A 12,628-nucleotide genomic window follows, 5' to 3' on the forward strand; every position below is an offset into this window, starting at 1 on the left:
CTACACCGCCATCTCTATAAACATGAAAATATCTACACCGCCATCTCCATAAACATGGAACTATCTAAACCGCCATCTGGTTAAAAATGGAAATATCTACACCACTATCTGTATAAACATGGAAATAACTACAACACTATCTGTATAAACATGGAAATACCAACACCGCTATCTGTATAAACATGGAAATACCTACACCACTGTCTCTATAAACATGGAAATACCTACACCGCCATCTCTATAAACATGGAATTATCTACACCGATATCTATATAAACATAGAAATATCTACACTGCCATCTGTATAAACATGGAAATATCTTCACCGCCATCTGCATGAACATGGCAATATCTACACGGCTATCTCTATAAATATGGAAATATTTAAACCGCCATATGTAAAAACGTTGAAATATCTACACAGTCATCTGTATAAACATGGAAATATCTACACCGCAGTCTGTATAAACATGGAAATATCTACACCGCTATCTGTATAAACATGGAAATATAAACACTGCCATCTGTATAAACATTGAAATATCTCCACCGCTATCTGTATAAACATGGAAATATCTCCACCGCTATCTGTACAAACATGGAAATACCTACACCGCTATCTGTATAAACATGGAAAAATCGGCACTGTCATCTGCATAAACATGGAAATACCTACACCGCCATCTGTATAAACATGGAAATATCTACACTGCCGTATGTATAAACAAGGAAATATCTACAAAGCCATCCCTATAAACATGGAAATATCTACACTGGTATCTGTATGAACGTGGAAATAGCCACACCGCTATCTGTATAAACATGGAAATATCTACAACGCCATCAGTATAAACATGGAAATATCTACGAAGCCATCTCTATAAACATGGAAATATCTACACTGCTATCTGAATGAACGTGGAAATAGCCACTCCACGATCTGTATAAACATGGAAATATCTACAACGCCATCTGCAAATACATGAAAATATATACACAGTCATCAGTATAAATATGGAAATACCTACACCTTCATCTGTATAAACATGAAAATATCTACAAAGCGATCTGTATAAACATGGAAATATCTACACCGCTATCTCTATAAACATGGAAATACCTACACCACAATCTGTATAAAAATGGAAATATCTACCACCCTATCTGTATAAACATGGAAATATGTACACCGAAATCTGTATAAACAGGGAAATATCTACACCACTATCTGTATAAACATGGAAATATCTACATCGCTATCATTATATACATGGAAATACCTCCACCGCTATCTCTATAAACATGGAAATATCTACACCGCTATCTGTATAAACATGGAAATATCTCCACCGCTATCTGTATAAACATGGAAATATCTCCACCGCTATCAGTATAAACATGGAAATAGTGACACCGCTATCTGTATAAATATGGAAATATCTACACCGCTATCTCTATAAACATGGAAATGTCTACACCGCTATCTGTATAAACATGGAAATATCTACATGGCTGTCTCTATAAACATGGAAATATCTTCACCGCCATCTGTATAGACATGGAAATAACTACACAGTCATCTGTATAATCCTGGAAATATCTACACCACTAACTGTATAAACATGAAAATATCTACACTGCCATCTGTTTAAACATGTAAATATCTACACAGCCATCTCTATAAACATGGAGATATCTACACCGCTATCTTTATAAACATGGAAATAGTCACACCGCTATCTGTATAAACATGGAAATAGCTACACCGCAATCTGTAAAAACATGGAAATATCTACACAGTCATCTGTATAAACATGGAAATATCTACACCTCCATCTGTATAAACATGGAAATATCTACATTGCCATCTGTATAAACATGGAAATACCTGCACCGCAATCTGTATAAACATGGAAATATCTACACCATTATCTGTCTAAACATGGAAATATCTACACTGCCATCTGTATAAATATGTAAATATCTACACAGCCATCTCTATAAACATGGAAATATCTACACCGCTATCTCTATAAACATGGAAATAGCCACACAGCTATCTGTATAAACATGGAAATTTATACACTGCTATCTCTATAAACATGAAAATATCTCCACCGCTATCTGTATAAAGATGGAAATATCTCCAACGCTATCTGTATAAACATGGAAATATCTCCAACGCTATCTGTATAAACATGGAAATAGCCACACAGTTATCTGTATAAACATGGGAATGTCTACACGGCTATCTCTATAAACATGGAAATATCTCCACCGCTATCTGTATAAACATGGAAATATCTCCACCGCTATCTTCATCAACATGGAAATATCTACACTGCTATCTCTATAAATATGGAAATGTCGACACCGCTAACTGTATAAACATGGAAATATCTACATGGCTGTCTCTATAAACATGGATATATCTTCACCGCCATCTGTATAAACATGGAAATATCTACACAGTCATCTGTATAATCCTGGAAATATCTACACCACTATCTGCATAAACATGAAAATATCTACACTGCCATCTGTATACACATGTAAATAACTACACAGCCATCTCTATAAACATGGAAATATCTGCACCGCTATCTGTATAAACATGGAAATAACCACACCACTATCTGTATAAACATGGAAATATCTACACCGCCATCTGTAAAAACATGGAAATATCTACACAGTCATCTGTATAAACATGGAAATATCTACACCTCCATCTGTATAAACATGGAAATATCTACAATGCCATCTGTATACACATGGAAATATCTACACAGCCATCTGTATAAAAATGGAAATATCTACACAGCTATGTCTATAAACATGGAAATAACTACTCCGTAATCTGTGGAAACATGGAAATATCTACACCATTATCTGTATAAACATGGAAATATCTACACTGCCATCTGTATAAATATGTAAATATCTGCACAGCCATCTCTATAAACATGGAAATACCTACACCGCTATCTGTATAAAAATGGAAATAGCCACACCGCTATCTGTATAAACATGGAAATATCTACACCGCTATCTCTATAAACATGGAAATATCACCACCGCTATCTGTATAAACATGGAAATATCTCCTCCGCTATCTGTATAATCATGGAAATATCTACACCGCTATCTGTATAAACATGGAAATAGTGACACCCCTATTTGGATAAATATGGAAATATCTTCACCGCTATCTCTATAAACATGGAAATGTCTACACCGCTATCTGTATAAACATGGAAATATCTACATGGCTATCTCTATAAACATGGAAATATCTACACCGCCATCTGTATAAACATGGAAATACCTACAAAGTCGTCTCTAGAAACCTGGAAATATCTACACCACTATCTGTATAAACATGGAAATATCTACACTGCCATCTGTATAAACATGTAAATATCTACACAGCCATCTCTATAAACATGGAAATATTTCCACCGCTATCTGTATAAACATGCAAATAGCCACACCGCTATCTGTATAAACATTGAAATATCTACACCGTCATGTGTAAAAACAGGGAAATATGTACACAGTCATCTGTATAAACATGGAATTATCTACACCTCCATCTGTATAAACATGGAAATATCTACACTGCCATCTGTATACACATGGAAATATCTACACAGCCATTTGAATAAACATGGAAATATCTACACCGCTATCTCTATAAACTTGGAAATACCTACCCCGCAATCTGTATAAACATGGAAATATTTACACCATTATCTGTCTAAACTTGGAAATATCCACACTGCCATCTGTATAAATATGTAAATATCTACACAGCAATCTCTATAAACATGGAAATACCTACACTGCTATCTGTATGAACATGGAAATAGCCACACAGCTATCTGTATAAACATGGAAATATATACATTGCTATCCCTATAAACATGGAAATACCTCCACCGCTATCTGCATAAACATGGAAATATCTCCAACGCTATCTGTATAAACATGGAAATAGCCACACAGCTATCTGTATAAACATGGAAATATCTACACCGCTATCTCTATAAACATGGAAATAACTCCACCTCTATCTGTATAAACATGGAAATACCTCCACCGCTATCTGTATAAAGATGGAAATAGTGACACCGCTATCTGTATACATATGGAAATATCTACACCGATATCTCTATGAACATGGAAATGTCTACACCGCTATCTGTAAAAACATGGAAATATCTACATGGCTGTCTCTATAAACATGGAAATATCTTCACCGCCATCTGTATAAATATCGAAATAACTACACAGTCATCTGTATAAACCTGGAAATATCTACACCACTATCTGTATTAACATGAAAATATCTACACTGCCGTCTGTATAAACATGTAAATATCTACACAGCCATCTCTATAAACATGGAAATATCTACACCGCTATCTGTATAAACATGGAAATAGCCACACCGCTATCTGTATAAACATGGAAATATCTACACCGCCATCTGTAAAAACATGGAAATACCTACACAGTCATCTGTATAAACATGGAAATATCTACACCTCCATCTGTATAAAGATGGAAATATCTACACTGCCATCTGTATACACATGGAAATATCTACACAGCCATCTGTATAAACATGGAAATGTCTACACCGCTATCTGTATAAACATGGAAATAGCCACACCGCTATCTGTATAAACATGGAAATGTCTACACCGCCATCTGTGTAAACATGGAAATACCAAAAGAGTCATGTGTATAAACATGGAAATATCTACACCACTGTCTGTACAAACATGGAAATATCTACACTGCCATCTGTATAAACATGGAAATATCTACACAGCCATCTCTATAAACATGGAAATATCTACACTGCTATCTGTATAAACATGGAAATAGCCACACCGCTATCTGTATAAACAAGGAAATATCTAAACCGACATGAGTAAAAATATGAAAATATCTACACAGTCATCTGTATAAACATGGAAATATCTCCACCGCTATCTGTATAAACATGGAAATACCTACACCGCCCTCAGTATAATAATGGAAATAACTAAACAGTCATCTGTATAAATATGGAAATATGTACACCGCTATCTGTATAAACATGGAAATAACTGTACCGCCATCTGCATAAACATGGAAATATCTACACCGCCATCTGTATAAACATGGAAATATCTCCAACGCTATCTGTATAAACATGGAAATAGCCACACAGCTATCTGTATAGACATGGAAATATCTACACCGCTACCTTTATAAACATGGAAATACCTACACCGCAATCTGTATAAACATGGAAATATCTACACCATTATCTGTCTGAACATGGAAATATCTACACGGCCATCTGTATAAATATGTAAATATCTACACAGCCATCTCTATAAACGTGGAAATATCTACACCGCTATCTGTATAAACATGGAAATATCTGCATCGCCATCTGCGTAAACATGGAAATATCCACACCGCTTTCTATATAAACATGGAAATGACTTCACCGCTACCTCTATAAACATGGAAATATCTACAACGATATCTATATAAACATGGAATTAACTACACCACTATCTGTATAAACATGGAAATATCTACACCGCTATCTGTATAAACTTGGAAATATATACATCGCTATCTGTATAAACATGGAAATATGTACATCGCTATCTGTATAAACATTGAAATATCTCCACCGCTATCTCTGTAAACATGGAAATATCTACACCGCTATCTTTCTGAACATGGAAATATCTACACCGCTATATGTATAAACATGGAAATATCTACACCGCTATCTGTATAAACGTGGAAATATCTACACCGCCATCTCTATAAACATGAAAATATCTACACCGCCATCTCCATAAACATGGAATTATCTAAACCGCCATCTGGTTAAAAATGGAAATATCTACACCACTATCTGTATAAACATGGAAATAACTACAACACTATCTGTATAAACATGGAAATACCAACACCGCTATCTGTATAAACATGGAAATACCTACACCACTGTCTCTATAAACATGGAAATACCTACACCGCCATCTCTATAAACATGGAATTATCTACACCGATATCTATATAAACATAGAAATATCTACACTGCCATCTGTATAAACATGGAAATATCTTCACCGCCATCTGCATGAACATGGAAATATCTACACGGCTATCTCTATAAATATGGAAATATTTAAACCGCCATATGTAAAAACGTTGAAATATCTACACAGTCATCTGTATAAACATGGAAATATCTACACCGCAGTCTGTATAAACATGGAAATATCTACACCGCTATCTGTATAAACATGGAAATATAAACACTGCCATCTGTATAAACATTGAAATATCTCCACCGCTATCTGTATAAACATGGAAATATCTCCACCGCTATCTGTACAAACATGGAAATACGTACACCGCTATCTGTATAAACATGGAAAAATCGGCACTGTCATCTGCATAAACATGGAAATACCTACACCGCCATCTGTATAAACATGGAAATATCTACACTGCCGTATGTATAAACAAGGAAATATCTACAAAGCCATCCCTATAAACATGGAAATATCTACACTGGTATCTGTATGAACGTGGAAATAGCCACACCGCTATCTGTATAAACATGGAAATATCTACAACGCCATCAGTATAAACATGGAAATATCTACGAAGCCATCTCTATAAACATGGAAATATCTACACTGCTATCTGAATGAACGTGGAAATAGCCACTCCGCGATCTGTATAAACATGGAAATATCTACAACGCCATCTGCAAATACATGAAAATATATACACAGTCATCAGTATAAATATGGAAATACCTACACCTTCATCTGTATAAACATGAAAATATCTACAAAGCGATCTGTATAAACATGGAAATATCTACACCGCTATCTCTATAAACATGGAAATACCTACACCACTATCTGTATAAAAATGGAAATATCTACCACCCTATCTGTATAAACATGGAAATATGTACACCGAAATCTGTATAAACAGGGAAATATCTACACCACTATCTGTATAAACATGGAAATATCTACATCGCTATCATTATATACATGGAAATACCTCCACCGCTATCTCTATAAACATGGAAATATCTACACCGCTATCTGTATAAACATGGAAATATCTCCACCGCTATCTGTATAAACATGGAAATATCTCCACCGCTATCAGTATAAACATGGAAATAGTGACACCGCTATCTGTATAAATATGGAAATATCTACACCGCTATCTCTATAAACATGGAAATGTCTACACCGCTATCTGTATAAACATGGAAATATCTACATGGCTGTCTCTATAAACATGGAAATATCTTCACCGCCATCTGTATAGACATGGAAATAACTACACAGTCATCTGTATAATCCTGGAAATATCTACACCACTAACGGTATAAACATGAAAATATCTACACTGCCATCTGTTTAAACATGTAAATATCTACACAGCCATCTCTATAAACATGGAGATATCTACACCGCTATCTTTATAAACATGGAAATAGTCACACCGCTATCTGTATAAACATGGAAATAGCTACACCGCCATCTGTAAAAACATGGAAATATCTACACAGTCATCTGTATAAACATGGAAATATCTACACCTCCATCTGTATAAACATGGAAATATCTACATTGCCATCTGTATAAACATGGAAATACCTGCACCGCAATCTGTATAAACATGGAAATATCTACACCATTATCTGTCTAAACATGGAAATATCTACACTGCCATCTGTATAAATATGTAAATATCTACACAGCCATCTCTATAAACATGGAAATATCTACACCGCTATCTCTATAAACATGGAAATAGCCACACAGCTATCTGTATAAACATGGAAATTTATACACTGCTATCTCTATAAACATGAAAATATCTCCACCGCTATCTGTATAAAGATGGAAATATCTCCAACGCTATCTGTATAAACATGGAAATATCTCCAACGCTATCTGTATAAACATGGAAATAGCCACACAGTTATCTGTATAAACATGGGAATGTCTACACGGCTATCTCTATAAACATGGAAATATCTCCACCGCTATCTGTATAAACATGGAAATATCTCCACCGCTATCTTCATCAACATGGAAATATCTACACTGCTATCTCTATAAATATGGAAATGTCGACACCGCTAACTGTATAAACATGGAAATATCTACATGGCTGTCTCTATAAACATGGAAATATCTACACCGCTATCTGTATAAACTTGGAAATATATACATCGCTATCTGTATAAACATGGAAATATGTACATCGCTATCTGTATAAACATTGAAATATCTCCACCGCTATCTCTGTAAACATGGAAATATCTACACCGCTATCTTTCTGAACATGGAAATATCTACACCGCTATATGTATAAACATGGAAATATCTACACCGCTATCTGTATAAACGTGGAAATATCTACACCGCCATCTCTATAAACATGAAAATATCTACACCGCCATCTCCATAAACATGGAACTATCTAAACCGCCATCTGGTTAAAAATGGAAATATCTACACCACTATCTGTATAAACATGGAAATAACTACAACACTATCTGTATAAACATGGAAATACCAACACCGCTATCTGTATAAACATGGAAATACCTACACCACTGTCTCTATAAACATGGAAATACCTACACCGCCATCTCTATAAACATGGAATTATCTACACCGATATCTATATAAACATAGAAATATCTACACTGCCATCTGTATAAACATGGAAATATCTTCACCGCCATCTGCATGAACATGGAAATATCTACACGGCTATCTCTATAAATATGGAAATATTTAAACCGCCATATGTAAAAACGTTGAAATATCTACACAGTCATCTGTATAAACATGGAAATATCTACACCGCAGTCTGTATAAACATGGAAATATCTACACCGCTATCTGTATAAACATGGAAATATAAACACTGCCATCTGTATAAACATTGAAATATCTCCACCGCTATCTGTATAAACATGGAAATATCTCCACCGCTATCTGTACAAACATGGAAATACCTACACCGCTATCTGTATAAACATGGAAAAATCGGCACTGTCATCTGCATAAACATGGAAATACCTACACCGCCATCTGTATAAACATGGAAATATCTACACTGCCGTATGTATAAACAAGGAAATATCTACAAAGCCATCCCTATAAACATGGAAATATCTACACTGGTATCTGTATGAACGTGGAAATAGCCACACCGCTATCTGTATAAACATGGAAATATCTACAACGCCATCAGTATAAACATGGAAATATCTACGAAGCCATCTCTATAAACATGGAAATATCTACACTGCTATCTGAATGAACGTGGAAATAGCCACTCCGCGATCTGTATAAACATGGAAATATCTACAACGCCATCTGCAAATACATGAAAATATATACACAGTCATCAGTATAAATATGGAAATACCTACACCTTCATCTGTATAAACATGAAAATATCTACAAAGCGATCTGTATAAACATGGAAATATCTACACCGCTATCTCTATAAACATGGAAATACCTACACCACAATCTGTATAAAAATGGAAATATCTACCACCCTATCTGTATAAACATGGAAATATGTACACCAAAATCTGTATAAACAGGGAAATATCTACACCACTATCTGTATAAACATGGAAATATCTACATCGCTATCATTATATACATGGAAATACCTCCACCGCTATCTCTATAAACATGGAAATATCTACACCGCTATCTGTATAAACATGGAAATATCTCCACCGCTATCTGTATAAACATGGAAATATCTCCACCGCTATCAGTATAAACATGGAAATAGTGACACCGCTATCTGTATAAATATGGAAATATCTACACCGCTATCTCTACAAACATGGAAATGTCTACACCGCTATCTGTATAAACATGGAAATATCTACATGGCTGTCTCTATAAACATGGAAATATCTTCACCGCCATCTGTATAGACATGGAAATAACTACACAGTCATCTGTATAATCCTGGAAATATCTACACCACTAACGGTATAAACATGAAAATATCTACACTGCCATCTGTTTAAACATGTAAATATCTACACAGCCATCTCTATAAACATGGAGATATCTACACCGCTATCTTTATAAACATGGAAATAGTCACACCGCTATCTGTATAAACATGGAAATAGCTACACCGCCATCTGTAAAAACATGGAAATATCTACACAGTCATCTGTATAAACATGGAAATATCTACACCTCCATCTGTATAAACATGGAAATATCTACATTGCCATCTGTATAAACATGGAAATACCTGCACCGCAATCTGTATAAACATGGAAATATCTACACCATTATCTGTCTAAACATGGAAATATCTACACTGCCATCTGTATAAATATGTAAATATCTACACAGCCATCTCTATAAACATGGAAATATCTACACCGCTATCTCTATAAACATGGAAATAGCCACACAGCTATCTGTATAAACATGGAAATTTATACACTGCTATCTCTATAAACATGAAAATATCTCCACCGCTATCTGTATAAAGATGGAAATATCTCCAACGCTATCTGTATAAACATGGAAATATCTCCAACGCTATCTGTATAAACATGGAAATAGCCACACAGTTATCTGTATAAACATGGGAATGTCTACACGGCTATCTCTATAAACATGGAAATATCTCCACCGCTATCTGTATAAACATGGAAATATCTCCACCGCTATCTTCATCAACATGGAAATATCTACACTGCTATCTCTATAAATATGGAAATGTCGACACCGCTAACTGTATAAACATGGAAATATCTACATGGCTGTCTCTATAAACATGGAAATATCTTCACCGCCATCTGTATAAACATGGAAATATCTACACAGTCATCTGTATAATCCTGGAAATATCTACACCACTATCTGCATAAACATGAAAATATCTACACTGCCATCTGTATACACATGTAAATAACTACACAGCCATCTCTATAAACATGGAAATATCTGCACCGCTATCTGTATAAACATGGAAATAGCCACACCACTATCTGTATAAACATGGAAATATCTACACCGCCATCTGTAAAAACATGGAAATATCTACACAGTCATCTGTATAAACATGGAAATATCTACACCTCCATCTGTATAAACATGGAAATATCTACAATGCCATCTGTATACACATGGAAATATCTACACAGCCATCTGTATAAAAATGGAAATATCTACACCGCTATGTCTATAAACATGGAAATAACTACTCCGTAATCTGTGGAAACATGGAAATATCTACACCATTATCTGTATAAACATGGAAATATCTACACTGCCATCTGTATAAATATGTAAATATCTGCACAGCCATCTCTATAAACATGGAAATACCTACACCGCTACCTGTATAAAAATGGAAATAGCCACACCGCTATCTGTATAAACATGGAAATATCTACACCGCTATCTCTATAAACATGGAAATATCACCACCGCTATCTGTATAAACATGGAAATATCTCCTCCGCTATCTGTATAATCATGGAAATATCTACACCGCCATCTGTAAAAACATGGAAATACCTACAAAGTCGTCTCTAGAAACCTGGAAATATCTACACCACTATCTGTATAAACATGGAAATATCTACACTGCCATCTGTATAAACATGTAAATATCTACACAGCCATCTCTATAAACATGGAAATATTTCCACCGCTATCTGTATAAACATGCAAATAGCCACACCGCTATCTGTATAAACATTGAAATATCTACACCGTCCTGTGTAAAAACAGGGAAATATCTACACAGTCATCTGTATAAACATGGAATTATCTACACCTCCATCTGTATAAACATGGAAATATCTACACTGCCATCTGTATACACATGGAAATATCTACACAGCCATTTGAATAAACATGGAAATATCTACACCGCTATCTCTATAAACTTGGAAATACCTACCCCGCAATCTGTATAAACATGGAAATATTTACACCATTATCTGTCTAAACTTGGAAATATCCACACTGCCATCTGTATAAATATGTAAATATCTACACAGCAATCTCTATAAACATGGAAATACCTACACTGCTATCTGTATGAACATGGAAATAGCCACACAGCTATCTGTATAAACATGGAAATATATACATTGCTATCCCTATAAACATGGAAATATCTCCACCGCTATCTGCATAAACATGGAAATATCTCCAACGCTATCTGTATAAACATGGAAATAGCCACACAGCTATCTGTATAAACATGGAAATATCTACACCGCTATCTCTATAAACATGGAAATAACTCCACCTCTATCTGTATAAACATGGAAATACCTCCACCGCTATCTGTATAAAGATGGAAATAGTGACACCGCTATCTGTATACATATGGAAATATCTACACCGATATCTCTATGAACATGGAAATGTCTACACCGCTATCTGTAAAATCATGGAAATATCTACATGGCTGTCTCTATAAACATGGAAATATCTTCACCGCCATCTGTATAAATATCGAAATAACTACACAGTCATCTGTATAA

The sequence above is a fragment of the Pan paniscus genome, chromosome 12, assembly GCF_029289425.2.
Source record: "Pan paniscus chromosome 12, NHGRI_mPanPan1-v2.0_pri, whole genome shotgun sequence".
Lineage (NCBI taxonomy): Eukaryota > Metazoa > Chordata > Mammalia > Primates > Hominidae > Pan > Pan paniscus.